At 44.4% G+C, this 15,918-nt stretch overlaps 1 protein-coding gene and 1 long non-coding RNA gene across 2 annotated transcripts in view; one reads left to right on the top strand and one right to left on the bottom strand.

Moving 5' to 3' along the window:
- The window catches only part of CACNG4 (calcium voltage-gated channel auxiliary subunit gamma 4), a 40,469-nt gene that overhangs the window by 9,643 nt on the left and 14,908 nt on the right, over window positions 1-15,918 (bottom strand). The window lies entirely within an intron of this gene.
- On the top strand, window positions 9,124-13,158 carry LOC142038422 (uncharacterized). The gene is made up of 3 exons (XR_012652574.1): window positions 9,124-10,522; window positions 11,451-11,911; window positions 12,290-13,158. It is a non-coding gene; the product is annotated as an uncharacterized LOC142038422 (long non-coding RNA).

Below are 15,918 nucleotides of genomic sequence, written 5' to 3'. Positions count from 1 at the left end.
CAGCTTTAAAAGCACAACAGCAGAGTCTGACTTGTACTTAAACAAAAAATAAAAACAAAACAAAACTGAGATTTGGTGAAATACCCAGCTCCACGCCCTAGCATGTAAAGTAATGCAAAAGAATAAAAGCCACGGAACAGAAGAGGGGACAGAAAAGGAAACACCTCAGTTAAATTCGATAACAACTATTCTACAGCATCTACACAGGACCCAAACTCCTTGAAGCTCTTCTCAAAGGCTTCACAGAGAATGCCTTGAAGAAACATGTAGACAAATGTCACCCTGGTACACGCTCAGTAAAGCACACATGGGCTGTTTTCCACACCAGGATGTGATGTGGAAGAGATATTTTTTTTCTTTGCTTGAGTATGAGGATACAGTCCCTTATATACTTTGGAGAGGAAGATGGAATATTTAACTTCTACTTTTGTACCCACTAGAGAGGGATAAATAAACTGCAATCACTGCCTAACAGATACTAAAATATTGAGAACCACTTCTGGATACCTCCTGAGAGTAAGATATAGTATCCCACTGAGATGCTGTAAGTATTAATCCTTTCTTTGAATGATTACCAATATGTTTTAAATGATGCTTTTAGAAATACAAATATTATGAGGAAAATATGCATTATAATAATAACTTTGTTCTGAATTTTGAGCCAGGACTTCAGGAACCGGGTTAATGATAATGAAGAGGACAAATTTTCTAAAGTGTTGCTGATGGTGTAAGAACATTTTATTTCCACTGGTTGCAGCGTACTTAGCTGGCATTTAAAAACTAAAAATTGTTTCTGACTTGGTTTTACTCTGTATTCAAGGGCTTCTCCGACAAGGTTAGTACTTCCCAATCTCACTAAGTGTTGTTCAGATAACTATAATTAGAGTGTGATGTATTCGGATAATGTGATAAGGGAGGGAATTGTAGTGCCTAAATGAAGATTAAGCTTTGTTTTGGGGTTTTGAGATCTCAAAGTACATAGAGTTTTCAACAGTAAATCAAAGTAGTGATCCCAAACTCTGATGACATACTACCTTCTCCTTGCTCTTTCTCAAATAATCCTTTAATAATCCTGCCTGTCCCATTGCAGAATTGTTCACTAGGGTTTTATTTTTTGATGACTGAGAGCGATAGTTAATGCTATAGGATGTAATTGCTTATTAACTTTGTTTGTGGCCATGTATTACATGATCACGTTGCTGTTGGCCATACCATCAGCCGTGTCTTTGAAACAACCATTTGCTGTGGTTGGTATTTATCAGTGACAACATTCCCCGATGCCCTGGAAGTGTTTGCACAAATCAGCACTGGAAGACAGAGCACTTAAATGTCTGACAATATTTGTCAAGGCAGGCTATACTTTTCTTTTCTCCCTCCCCTAATCCTGAAAACTATATACAACAAGATCTTTCCATAACATTAGTGTTCTGTTGTCATTTAAAATAGGTTTCCACCATGCAAGACGCTAGCAGCTTTGCAGCAGAGGACCTTGTCTGCGGGGTACTTCTGTCAATAGCAATTTTCGTCTCCTTGCTCTGAGCACGAGCTTACGGGAGGCGATATCTGATAGCAGTGGGAGACACATGAGGATAGATGGGTCAAGCTGCTGCCTCCTTCTCCATCAACAGCTTCTGCAGAGCTATTGCTCAATTAACTATTTCATCTTCCAGCCCTCTCGCCTGCCCTTGTTGGGGAGACTATGCAGTAAAACATCGGTTTTGGGACTTGATTGAGAAGTCTTTCTTGTTTTCTCATGGGACGCCAGACATCGTGACCTCCTTGGATCAAACTCTCCCCTGCCAACACGCCGCATTCTTGTAGCTCTTGAGCAGCTACAGATACTTAGTGCGCACACGTGCACGCTATTAATAGAGTTAAGCAGGGTTTTCTCCCGAGGAGGGTTATACTGATGGAATGAGTGCTATGAATGTCAGCTGCAGAAGTGGTTGCATGGCTACAGCAATTACCTGCGGGCAGGTAAAGACCCCCCATAATTGTCCAGCCGAAAATCCCACTAACCAGCTGATTTCTTTCGGGCAAATGTTGGTCTTCTGGGATGGCTTGAAGATGTGGAAGGAAATGATTTTCAAGATCATTTGACGGCAAGAGCTTGCAGATACAGGGAATACAAGTTGCAAGGACCTGGCCGTGTATTAAAAATAAGGCAGTTAGTAAGGAACCATGGGAAATTTAGCCCAATGGTTCTGCTTGTTGCATCTATTCTGTGATGAAATGCTCCGCTTCAGTTCCGGAGCCAACTGTTAGCCTGATTTACCGCAACGCTTGAATATCTGAATGTTTAAATGACAAGTTTTCTGAATATATCAGCACAGAGAAGGCTGACTGACAGATAACATCACAGACAACAAGAATAGCGTGACATGCAGAGTGGGGCTGTTGTAACAGAAGTTGCCTGAACACAGTGTCCATTTGAGCATGCTGTGTGGGACTGGGTTTCCTTAATGGCATGGCTTTACACTTCCCTCAGACAACAGTGGACAACCTCTATTTATAGTGAGTGAGAGTGTGTCAGCGCTGGACTTTGCCAGGGGAGAAGAGAAACAGTTGTATATTTTTTTCCTTAGGAAGATTTCTCTGCTGACAAGTTCTGAAAATCTTTGCTGCGTGATTTGAGCAATAGTGAGCAAAGGAGATCAGACATGCCAAAAAATGTTCCTCTCCGCAAAATTTATAGCACAGAGTCTATCTGTGCACTGCGTTCATTTCTTTGATTTTCCACCAGTTCAACTCCCCTGTCTCACTGGATTGACACACAACAGTGCATGCAGCTGCTGAGTTAACTTTCTCTTCTCTTCATTCCTCTCCTCCTAAAATAACCCTTGAAAAGAGGAATGGGTGGCGCACCTCCTTTTACTTTAAAAACCTGCTTTGTGGTTTTGTTTACTTTGTGGTGGGCTGACGGTCAAACACGGACTATTACGGCCCTGAGCTCTCCACTCAGGCCACAAGGAAGAGCATTAGATATTTTCCTGTAACTTGGCACTTTCTATGTTAAATTGTCCCGAGTTCGATTATTTGTCTCCAGCTGTTTGCTGAGAGTTTCACAAGCCTGTCCTTAAGCTACTTGAATGAGCGCAGATCCTGTGAGCCTCTGCCAGAGGACGTTTAATGCTGTCATTATAAAAGAAATCATGAAGTATTGATGCAGGTCGTGTGCAAAACACACCCCATGTGAATTTGCTACCCCACGTTGCTGCTGGAGTGCTGCCTTCATCGCCACAGAAGGTGGAGCCAGCAGAGAAAGAAGCCTCGGGAGGTTAAATACACATTTATTGGGTGTCTGCCTTTGAGAAAAGTTTGGCTGTTGTGACAGCCTCGTGAAGCTGGGAACTTCAAAGCATAGGTTGTTTTTGAGACAGATGCTGTCTGACACCCCCTGACTCCTGCCAGTCCGGGAAATATTTGTCCATATGACAGTTTGTATTTTTGTTTCATCCTGAAGGTGAATTTGATGAAGAGCACTGCTAGTACCTGGGGTTATTGTCATACTTTCGCCAGGGTAGGTCTTGTTTTCAGAAGATGCTTAGGACCTAAAAAGATTAGAAGTCCATTCCCACAACTGTGGGCTAGCACGGTACCATAAACCAGATGACTGGCACTAGCTGTCCGCGTGTGTCACGGTCGGGCTAAAGCAAATTCAGCTCAGCTGAGTCTTTAAAAGGAATTTATCCTGAATCTTAACCATGTTTCTCTACAGGTGTTGAGACAGTGAAACAATAATCTTTTATTTTTCCTCATAAAAGGCCTTTCCTTCTTTCTCTTTCATCCTGTAACTCAATTTACTTGTTTCTCGTTGCGGGGAGCTGAGCTGCCTACTTAAGAGCCAGATTCTGATTTCAGTGCAGCGGACTCAAATCTGTCTTATCGGGTAACAGTGATATCAGAATCTGGTCTTCTCCCTTTGTTTGCTCCCCCTCTACTTCCCGGGCAAAAAGAAAATTATTTTAAAATGTTGAAATGTATGAAATTTGCCCCACTTTCTTCCTTAGGAGCTGTCAGCTCTAACAAACCCTTTGGGTTCTTCTTTTGATCTATTTTCAATTGTCTGGTGGGCAAAGCAAAACTCCTCCTCAAGTCTCTTATTTTCTTATCTTCTGCTGTGACATGAATTTCCCCCTTTTCCAGTCCTCCCCCTCCGCTGCCTACAGACCGTCCGCTGCTCAGAGCTTTTCATCAGTCCCCTCGACGCCACGTGCGTAACTACCGGTCGCTTTTGCTGCCTGCTCCATCTCGCTCCGTCTTTAACGTTTTTAAACGCAAGACACCTTCCCGGTGTGTTTAACACCTCACGAGGGCTCAGACCGCCCCGGCGGCAGCGGCGCGGGACGAGATGCATGCCGGAGCAGCTCGCAGCTGCTTCTGCCCACGCACTTGCAAATGAGCTGGTGTTGGCAGGGGATCGCGCTCCGCTCTCACCCCGGCCTTTATTCTTAGCGCTCGCCGTTCCCCTCAAGTCTGGCAAAAGTGTGTTTTCTCTAGGAACAGGTCTCGGTTTATCTTGTCATTTGACATGGTCAGTCCCACCATTAACCTCACTCCACTTCTTCTCTTACCTTCGTACAGCAGTTAATCCTCCCTCTTGTATTTATCATAGACTTTATATGAGAGAAGAGACCATTTTATACCACCACTCTCAAGTATTTACTCTAGGATATTATAATTTGCTTTCCCCAACTTGCCTGCACTGTGGCAGTGTCTGACCTGATTGCCTTTTGCCGTCTGCAGCCTCTCCTTGGCGCTCCTCTACAAAGCCCTCTCTGTTGGAAGTGGAGGCGGATCACAGCGTCTCCTTTCACCATATCCCCGCAGAACGAAGGTTGTGTTGCTCTATTCCTTGCACTGCTTTTTTCTACAGTGGTCTCAAACTGTAGTGGAGCTCATGCTCTGCATTGCAGAAGAGCCATCTTCACTGTCCTGAGTGCCAATTTCGCAGCCGCAAATAGCGACCGGCGAGGTTCCCGCTTGGGGATTTTGGCCTTCATGTCATGACCCACCTTTTTCTTTTCTAACACTTGAGTTTCCCATGGCCCAGATGTGGTGTCTTATCTGATGTCCTCCAGATACCAGTGGACACTCACCATTGCCCAAAGAAGTTAGCCACGCAGGAGAAGACATAGCTTGCTTAGGTGGTGAAGAAGTCTGCTGTTGGGTGGTGACTTCTAGTTCTGGCTTGAACAATTTTACTCTTTGAGCAATATTATTTTGGTGTGCGGCAATCCAGGACATAACACCTGAATGCTAATTTGTACAGCCTGGTAAAGCATCTCCAGCTTCTGCATCACCTACACCAGAAAGGCATCCGGGGAAATGCCTACAGAGGCTTAGTCAGTTATAATTCACGTGGGTATATACAGCCTCAGCAGCCGACTTTCTGTTTTCAGCTGGGCAAATATCATCAAAGATGTTGTGCATTTGTACTTCTGTGTACGAAATGAACAGATGTAGAAAAGACGCTTTGCCAAAGATGACTTAAAAATTCTATGACAGCCTTTTGTTCCATTATAAGATTTTATTTGAGACCTTGAGTGATGTTAGAAAATCCACGGCAGCGAAACTCATTTCCCGAAGATTCACCTCACCTGCACATCTGGGAGCTAATAAAACACATCACAGTGTCTGGCTGCTGTCCTTTGAATTCTCTTCTGTCATTACAAAGCTGCTGCCAAAAGTACTAAGTGTCCTTGTGCTACCACAGTGAATACCAATAGTATCAGGGAAATGTAGGACAGTAGCAAAGTAGGTAAGAGAGTTGATTGTATGTTACATGTTGTTTTGAGCTACTTAATTTCCATTTTCTTTGAGTGTTCCTCTCATAAATCAGCATTTTGGCCACAGAAGTCATGATTGAAGTTATTCAGCAATGCTCCTCTCCCTTTTCCAGCTGCCTTTCCTTAGCCAAGCAGCAGATAAAAGAGTGTGCTGTGTTATTCTACCACCCCTGCTCAGGCATCTCTAGTAGCCCCTCTGTGCGTTGCTGATGATCTTTTTACTACCATTTGTGGTTTGCTCCTTATTAACCGTGTCCTCTTGTGCTGCTGCTTGGATGGCAAAGTGGGGGGAAATTTCGGGGGGCTTCTGTGGCTTGTTTTAGTCTTTTTTGTTGCTCCTTTTTATGGAGCTTATTGAGGGAATGACTGTGTTTTCTAGGAAGAAACACTGACATACTTCCAGCCCTGATGTTCAGTTTGTTTTTTTGTAAATTGTCTGCACAGGGAAATAGGGGCAATTCCTCAACCTGGGTATGACATGATTTTTTTGGGGCACTGTTGGAGATGCTGCTTGAGGAACATTTTCAAGTCAGAGCTAAGTTAGCCCTGCCACGGCAAGCGTTCCAATGCCTGGCTCAGTCCCAAGAGACTGTCAACATTTCTAGTTGTCATGGGGTTGTTAACTCACTTTTCTGTGTCTGCTTTTCTATCTACCACCACGGCCCACACTTGCTGTGTTCTGCCTTCACACCTCGTCTCGTCCTGCATCTCATGCCGCAGTCCTTTATCCCGGCAGCCCAGAAATTTGTCTCACCACTCATTTCCATACTTTGCTCTGTTGCCATTTTGCCAAAGCTGTTTCTGGGTGGCTGATACAATCGTCCTCGTCCTTTTTAAATGAATTTGGAGCTTGGACAGAAACCTCCACTGGAGTTCTGCAGTTGGCTTTTCTACCTTAGCTAAAATTGGTCTAACACTTGAGGAGTTGGTGTTGGCTTCTTAGGTGAGCGTCTTCACCCATCAGAGCTTTGAACTGAAAGTCGTTCTCCAACGAGTTTCCAGAACTTACTTACGTTCTGGTCCAAAATGCCTTAATTTAAAGAGGTACTTTAGTAACCAGCAGTGCTTGTGGCACAATGGGTCAGAGACTAACTTGTTATTCACAACTGTAACTACACAGTGGCCATCATCTCTCCAATGCCTCAGAGAGCAGTGGGAATAAGCTGTGGTGGCCTATATGCTAGCCAGGATTCAGGTATATCTTGATTTGGACCAAAATCCACTTTTCTTTCCCCAATATTCTTGACCCTGGCATACATTCACCGGTACAAAGACTGCTCATTCAGGCAGATTGCTGCCAGTCCATCAGTTGTTATGAGAGGGCTGAAAAGCCAAATTGTACCGGATGCAATTTTGAGAACAGAGAGTCATTTTGTCTGATGAAGTGTTCATATGCTGCAAAATGACAAATTGTGTTTATTTTCACATTGTCAAACTGTGCTTTTTTCCTGTGTTGGCACAATTGGAATCAAGTTTCCCTTAAGGGATAGTTTGGTTTTTATCCATCTGGTTTTCCTTACTTCAGTAAGTCATCAGTTCTCCCTCATTAACATAGTGATCAACCAGGGCTTGATGGTTTCACCTCTTACGATCACAGCATGTCTATAAAGCCTGTATCATGGCTCGTCACTACCTGGGGAGGAAATTTAAGGAAATGGACATTCATGTCTCTTCAAATTCCCTACTGAGTTTACAATTTGAGGCATAGTCATGGTCACATCTGGGGAATGAATACTGTTCTTGAACTAGATGAAACATACCCAGTTTAATGGGTGATGTTTTGTTCCCTGTATCTTCTGCCACTTCAACTTTCATACATGTGCAGCCTTGAGCTATTGCCGTCTCATTCTTAATTTCTACTTTTAGGCCATTTTTTCAGGTTCCCGAAACATCCGCATTTCATAACAGGCAAGGTTTGCAGTTGTCATACAGCAGTCTGAAGTCCAAGAAACAACTCTCCAGAATGAGGACCTGGGTAATCCTTGGGGATGTTTGGGGTAACATGCACACGATGCACCCGGTGTCTTCTTCCATAATGGAAAAACCCTCCAGATCTAGTCCATAGAAAAATGGTTCATATTACTGATACTCCTTGTGAGATCTCTTGATGTAGCAGAAGCTTACAAGGCATCATGTAATTACCTCTCTGCATAAAATGAATTATTGTCTGCTCTAATACCAGGGAACATCTCTAACCTGACATCTAGAACTGAACTCTTTCTTTACAAATCTTCTTTTGCCTCATTCATGCACCACAAAGTTTTTTTTATGAAAAAAAGTGAGACTGGAGAGTAGTGATGCAGCTGCTCGCTAGTTAACTGATTAGGAATATGCAGGATATTTGGACACTCCTGGAATCTTGTAATGATTCCATGTCTCTTCAGTCCATGGTGATTCATCATAAGATGATGGCATTTAGAAAAAAAGTTGGATATTGAAGAAGCAATAGGGAAATTTCACTCCATAAATCATCTTAATTGAAGGGAATGCGTGCAATATGTCTGTCTTCATAATGCATTGACCTTGAGTTGGATCTGCATTCATTGTGGAGCATGTCTTCCTCATTTCTATGCCAGCTTGTTGAGTTATACATAGAAGCTAAACCTCTAGAGATCGATCATGCACAATCAGTGACGCGGGACTGAAACAAGGCAGATGAAAATGGGGAATCTAAAGGTTAGGAGAAAGGGGCGTAACTGCCAAACCCTGCTAATGGCTGGATTTGGGATGTGCAAGGCAAAGGTTTCACAAATCATCTGCTTGATGTATTAGTGGAAAAGACACTCCACTAGCAGAGATTAGTGCGGTGCATCCAAGAGACTGTGTTGCCTAGTTGAATACTCAGGGCTAATGTCTAACCTTGGGAACAAACAACAGAGCTGCTGGTTAGAAAGAATAGGTTCCGGTGTGAAAAAATGAAAGGAACAAAAATATTTTGCAACTGTAATATATCCTGCAAGAAAATATAAAGGAAATACGAAGGACTTTAGCTTGAATTAGAATTATTACTGACTTGGTTATTCCTGATTCCCAACAGTACGTGCAACCTGCAAGGTGCTGTACCCTCGTGGAAGGTAGGTGCTGGCAGAGTCAGGTGTCTCTGGCATTTGGTGGCAGAGGGTGCCTTGGCAGCCAGGACGGTGTGTCCAGCCTCGTGTAGGAGACGGGGCAGACTGGTCTCACTGGGGCGCGTTGAGAGGGGAAGGAAAATGATGAGCAGCTCTGGGAGAATAAGGGTCCGGGGGAGGAAGGCAGAAAGCAGCGCAAAAAAAAAAAAAGGAGGAGGAAAAGGAGCGCTTTGGGGCAGAGCGGGGAGGAATGGGATGTGGTTCGCAGGGGAGGAGGAAAGGAGGCTTGGAAGAAAGTGGGAGGGAGAGAGAGCTGAGGAGGAGGAGGAGAAGATGAGAAGGGTGGGCGGTGGGTGGCCGGAGGCAAGGAGAGGGCCTAGGAGGAGAGCAGGAGCTTGGCAGATTGGTGGTGCCTGTGGAGACGGGGACCAGATGGCGACCTGGGTCCTCCCCGAGCAGCTCTGCCTGCATCCACAGCCCTGCCCGGCCGAAGAGTCGGTGCTCGTACTGCTGACAGAAGGTGAGGGGATACACAAAGCTTCTGCCTGATGAAAAGGAAGAGCCTGAAACTTTTAATTCCCAGGACTGATTTAAATTATTACAGTTAACAAATGACCTAATGTATAAAAATGGAGACAGCTACCAAACAGATCTGTTTAAATGAACACATGCAGTAGAGATTTCATTTGGCTCCCGCACCTGAAACTTTCTGTTTCCTAATGCAAACTAAGCAGCGACAAATAAAAATGAGACTGCAAAAGCAGCATGACCTCTTTAAGCTTTAATAATTTATTAGAACTGTTTTCTTCTCTGCTGAGATTCAGAGCAACATATTTAAGCGGGTTCCTCTCAGGTTTATGGAAGATGTAACTTCCTTGTTACACCAGCTAATAAATACAACTAAGCACAATGGCCCAACAATATTTGTAGAAAGAGCATTTGGGAAAATGTGTTTAATGAATCAGAAGTGCCTTAATCTAGTCAGTCTTGAAAAGCAAAGCATATCATGCAAAACTACAATGCACTAAAGCACAGATGCATAAATATTTTATTGTCGAGATTTCTGAGTTTACTTTCAGTATTTCAGAATTGCATTTTACTATGAGATGTCTCTACCTGCACTGGGGAAGGATAATGGTGGTGGTAGCTTTAGGCAATCCAATCTGGGAAGTCAGAATTAGATTTAAATAATGTATCTGATAATCCCAGCCCTTATCAGCATCAGGCACATCTTCCATTGTAACCAGAAATGCTTATTGCTTTTTTGCTGTCCTAGTATGACATGGAAGCACCTGGGAAGGTTTACAGCTGAAATTTTCCTTTTGCTGGGAAGACTGGACAAAAGGCAGGTGCCCCCGTGCCCGGCTGCACCAGCTCTTGTGCCATCGACTCCCTCACAGCCCTCCCTCGTCAGTCCTCCACCTTTCTCCCTGCCCTTGTATAACAGCATCTTGGGGACTATATTTCCTCCCAGGTTTTGAAAGCAGGAGAGGACCAGTTTGTCAGCACCTTGGCGAGACCTCCCGAGAAGCATGCAGCTCAGGAGGCAGGCAGCGGCTCCAACCGCCCGGGAACGGTGCCATGCACAGGGGGAGATTTACAGCTCCTCTCCCCTTCAGACACTTCATCTGGTGTGATGCAGAGCTGACAGCTCCTCAATTCCAGGTATTACAAACTCCTCTTCCTCCACAGAAGCCTGTACAGGCTGTTTGGGGTCCCACATGCTGAGCCCCTCTCCCAGGGCAGCATCCCTGCAATGGTCCTGGCAGACGGGTGCAGGCAGCCGAAGGGCAGCTTTCCAAAACCAGCTTCTCATAACGGGGCCACGCTCTGGTACTTACTCAATCTTTACAACTCAGTGATATGCTGCCAATATATTTTTGCCAAAGAGACAAAAATATGTTTCTTCTTCCTACTCCCTCAGCCTATGAAAAATCTCAGTTGTGTGCAAAGAGACTCTCTGTGTGTGTATACGAGTGTGTATTTGGGGGGGGGGGAGGGAGGGAGGGGGTAAGAAGGTTTCTATCAATTTATTTTCCAGTTGAAAGTCTGCCTTGTAGCCAGGGAAGCAGTGTTTTCACCGTGTATGAATTTGGGTAGAAAAGCTTTACCTTGTGCTGTGCAGAAATGGCAGTGTGTGCAGTGGGAATTGGGAGCAAATCCTTTAACTGCTCTGTGTCCCAGGTTCTCCTCTCTAGGATGGAAGCATGATGACTTATAAATAATTTGGGGATTTATGCATCAAAGAGCCCTATATTAGCAAAGTTGTCTAATAATGGATGAAGAAGAGAGGCATAATCCTTCTAAGGTGGGGAGCGCTCTGTTTAAAAAGTGCTTCAATCTCCCCAAGGGCCAGAAAGACTCCAGGTATTTAACATGTTAACTTAAGTTATCTGTTAATTAAGCAAGAGTCTCCCACACAGCCATAGTTTGGGATTCTAGCTATGCTCTCTGAATGGTTTGGGTACTTTAAAAGCACCTGGTACAACAAGGAGGGATTGGAGGCTTTTTCTAAGCTTCACAGCAACTTTGCAAACTACATGCTCCAAAAAGGTGTATTTCTTTTTCCTCCTTCCCCTCCCTTTTCCCCCAGACCTCGCATGACTTCAAGGCATCAAATGTTAATGAAAGTTTGCCAGGCTTCAAGGGCTGTGAAATGGAAGTTAAAAATCCTGCACCATAGGATGGCTCTAAAAATACTCAGTCGTGTCGAGATATCAACTGGCTCCAGCAGCTCTCCTGCACACAGCGCTGCCGATGCATCAGGGCTTTCTCTCCTAAATAAGCTCTTGAGAAAGTTTGCCTAGTGACTATAGATCACTCACGCTCCATAGACTGGATTCACCGGGTTATGTGCCAGCAAATACCTACTGGAGAGTGAGGATCTGCTGTGTCATTTAACTCTAACGGTGCTGCAAGCGAAACGCCAGCGTCTGAGGGGGATGCACCGAGGTGCGCCTGCTCTGCTGTCACTCTGGCCAGAGGACTCATAAATGTGATGTCCATCCTCAGGATGAGCACAGCCCAAAACACCAGCCCTGGGGCTTTGCAAAGGTGAGGTCTGATGCCAGCCCGCTCACCGTTAGGGTCCAGCTCCTGAGCTCTGCTCTTTGGTGTCATTTCTTGTCCAGGGCGCTGGGGTTTGTAGGCTGAGTTTCTACTTTTTAGGCATGGCAACACCTAAACCCCTCTGCAGATCTGCTCCTACTGCTCTCGAGTAGGAGAGCCGTACCCTCGTGAGACGTCAATGCTTTTCTGCAGCAGCTCCCCATGCCTCAGGCGATCTTAGCTGATGCGTCCTGCTAACCAGCGAATACTCGCTATGCCAGGTGTGCCTTCATTGGCTTCTGAGGGGCTCCAGCAGAGACATTGCCATCCCCGTGTGCTTTAAAGGTGTTTTTTGTTGGATTTTTTTGTTTTGTTTTCTAACAGGGCTCTCATGAGTGGGAACCCAGGAGCTGCTTTTCTCGCACCACGGACTCCTTTTTCTTCTCCGAGAAGTGCAGCGTACTTTCTCCCCGTGAAGCAAATGAGGAGCCTGAACACAATGATTTGGATCGTGACTTCAAGCACAATCTCGAATACGGTGTCTAACCCGTTCCCATCACAGGAGAAGCCAGGGGAGGCTGTGACTCAGCTGCGCCTCTGAGTCACGCAGCACGATGCTCCCCTGCTCTCGGGGGACAGCACTTTGCCTTTAGCCTCTATTGGCAACAAACTACGGCTCTGCCTCGTTGGCTCAGACCTCAGTGAGATGTTCCGGACCCCAAACTCTGGCCGTTCCCCGCTGACACCGCGAGCGTGTCCCCAGCCCGCAGCGCCAGACCCAAGCCGGGTATTTGGTTCAGGTGTGAAACCTGAAAGTTTCGTGTTCCCAGGCATGGGCAGGCTGCCTGGTCCCACTCCAGCCCTGTGCAAGTACATTGCGAGTCAGGCTCAAATCGCTATTTTTGAGCAAGTCACTAGAAATAATTCATGTACGTGCAAGTTAAAATTCTGCTTAAAAATCACCCTCTGCCTCAGAAGCTTAAAACCTGGGGGATCTACAGCAGCAGCTACCAAATTTCATTTTACCATTTTTTTTCCAGCTGTTATGGTAAGCTTAGGTCCTCATCCTGCATTTCTTCACTTTAAGGCTCTTTTCTCATGCAAATATCTCCAGTTCTAGCGCTGGCAGGACAAGCTGCACATGGAAGTGTTGTGAAGAATCTGCCCCTTTAATTGGACTAGATAAAGTCTTGCACCAAACACTGAGACGCATGATATTTCTTAAGTGAAAGTTCAAGTAATAAACCTTTTTCCTTTAAGGATTTCAAAATAAATTTCTGAATATTGAATTAATTTATTTGACAGTATGAACCAAGGTTTTGGAAAGCTGGAAGGTGCAGGTTTGTGGGTGTTTACTGTGTGAGCAGCAGCGCAAAAGGAAAATGCTTTTTCATCCATATGAGCTTCGGTAAATTGTATTCTATTCTTAGGAGAGTAAACATAATGTAAAAAAAAAAAAAAAGATCTAATAATTTAAACCTTCCAGGAAAAGAGGCAGGAGCGATGGGAACCTCTGAAATGATAAATGTATGAATTTATTCTACTGTCACTGTGGGGTTTTAAATTAGTTTTATTTTTCTTTTATTTCTTGTTGTTGACAAGTTGGTTTGCATTGCTATACAGCTACAATGTTTACAGATAAGAAAATCTTGAAGGTCAAAAATTCAGTTCTTAGTTATTCTTGTATAAGGTAATCTTGTGTTGGTGACAATGCAGAGTGATCTCATGTCGCCATGGGTACCTGAATCATGCCTGTGTAACAGCAACATTCTCTATTCCTATCCCCTCCCCTTAAGTTCCTACATAGAAAAAAAAGATATCTACAAGAAAATCTTCATGCATGATGCAAATGATGGACCGGAGGAAACGCTTTAAGAAAGCGCACTGTGCCAGCGGTCTTCCATACCGCGCCCATGCACAGTTGGGGTGATGAATTAGTTTGTACTGGACTGTGACCAGTAAGAATTTTGCCACGAATGCTCCAAAACACAGACCGAGTCCAACGTGTTATTAGTGTTCATTATAATGCCTACGTGTAGACATCGAAACTGCCAAAGTTCAGGTGGGTAACTTTGTCCCCATGGCAGCCTTGACCAGGGGGATGTGCAGCAAACTCAGCTGCAGCTGTAACTTGTGTTAGACCAGCACGAGGAAACTGGAAAATTGCTGAAATCCAGATTATGGGAGAGAAACGAGACCAGCGCCAGCCCACAGCAGGTCACAGCAGGGACATGGCTGGGAAGCACAGAAGTGTGGTGAAATGAAGGTGGAAAAAAAAAGAGACAACTTTAATTACACCTTCCTATGTTTCTGCAGGTTCAGTACGGTGCTCTAATACCTGCTGGAGGTAGCTTCTCTTGACAGTTTTTAACATCCAAAGGAAAGAAAAGAAAATGAAAAGGAAGCAAAGTGTACGGGCCTTGATCATGACAGGGCTACAGATCTTTGAATGTTAGCTTTTCTCCCTGCTACAGCATGAAAGTTTTTGGTCTCTGCTAAATCATGCTTTGAGGATGTGGATGTGGATGGATCACGTACATGAAAGACCAGAAGCAATAGTTTCTAGAGGCTGACGGCATGGTTGTGGATCAAGACTTCTGCCTTTTTCTTTATCAATGGGAGGACTGAAGTCTAAATTTGGGTCTTTGTGCTGAAAGTCTTTATGCAATTTTATTTTAAGGGGAAAAAACCCCTCACAACAACAACAACAAAGAGTACTCTCCAGGAAGGGGGATCAAGCAGTGCAAGCTGAACGTTTTTCTTGATAGCAGGATTTCCTTCTTACTAAAACACTTCTGACTCCAGTAGTATGCAGCAGCCAGGTAAACCAGAAACCTCAGCTGGAAGGTTTGGATGTGCAGTTTCTGGCAATGGGACAATATAGTGGAAATCAGATAAACCAGCTTGTACATACCGCCTTGCTGTGATTAGGACTGTCCTTGCGTTTCACTCTTGTACAATCATTTTTCAGAATAAGAGCCTTTCTTTTACACGGTCAGGGGGCTTAATTCAACCCTGGAATAAATGGGCAGCTAACAATGGGCCAAACTCAGCTTGGATGTTGCTCTAGTTAATTAAGAAGAGTAGCATCAGGGCTAAATTTGGCAGGGAGCGTTTAAGTGACTGCCTTCAGAGACAGGGAAGAAAAACCCTTGCTTAGCTCACTGCATCCAGCTCTTCAAATGCAAATTAACCTGTCAACATCTGCATGCAGCCACACAGGACAGCTGCAAAAAGCAGCTCCCAGAAGAAGGGTTGGAAATGTTTAGTTCCAAACAGCTATTTTCTAAAATAATTTCTAGTAAATAAGAATACATTTAAAGTGGTAAACTGAGCATCTGCTACATGAAACGAATGGAGGACAGCATGTGAAAAGAAACATATGTCAACATATGCACTTCAGATGCATTGACTACTTGCCTCCAAAACAGAGCAAATTTAAACATATTTGCAGCAAACACTGAGAAAAAATTGCCTCTGCAACCCAAAGAAGAACCTCAAAGAACGGCACGATTTAAGCTGGGCCATACCTTGCCTTTCCCGTGGTGGAAGAGAGCAGTTCATTGTACTTCGGCTGCTGCCTGGCTTCTTTTACTGAGGCACACGTTGGGAATGCCAAGCCCAGACAGCTTTTGTTTGGAGCAAACAATGTCCCTTTACCAGTACATTTAAAAACCAAGCAAACCAAGTCACTGCTGGAGCCAAATCGTACCGGATTCAGTTCATAAGAGGGAAGATACGAAAATACCCCTGTGCTTTTTGTAAAGTATCTTATATGCCAGCAGAAGAGAGGGTGACATCCTTACTCGGACTGATTCAGCAATGTGTACAGCAGGAACCGAGCTCCGTCGCTGGAAGGGGATTGCTTGTGACTCAATCTTTTTCCTCAATACACTGCAACTCAGGGAAATGGCATTTCAGTATTTCGTCGAGCCCATTATCCTCAGACAAAATCTCTACTGACTTAACCGAAGCTCTTACTTACAAAACAAGTACAGGATACGGCTCCTTCA

This window comes from Buteo buteo, chromosome 13 (assembly GCF_964188355.1).
Source record: "Buteo buteo chromosome 13, bButBut1.hap1.1, whole genome shotgun sequence".
In the NCBI taxonomy this organism is placed as follows: Eukaryota; Metazoa; Chordata; class Aves; order Accipitriformes; family Accipitridae; genus Buteo; species Buteo buteo.
The sequence above is the reverse complement of the archived record's forward strand: the minus strand, read 5'-3'. Positions and strand labels throughout refer to the sequence as shown.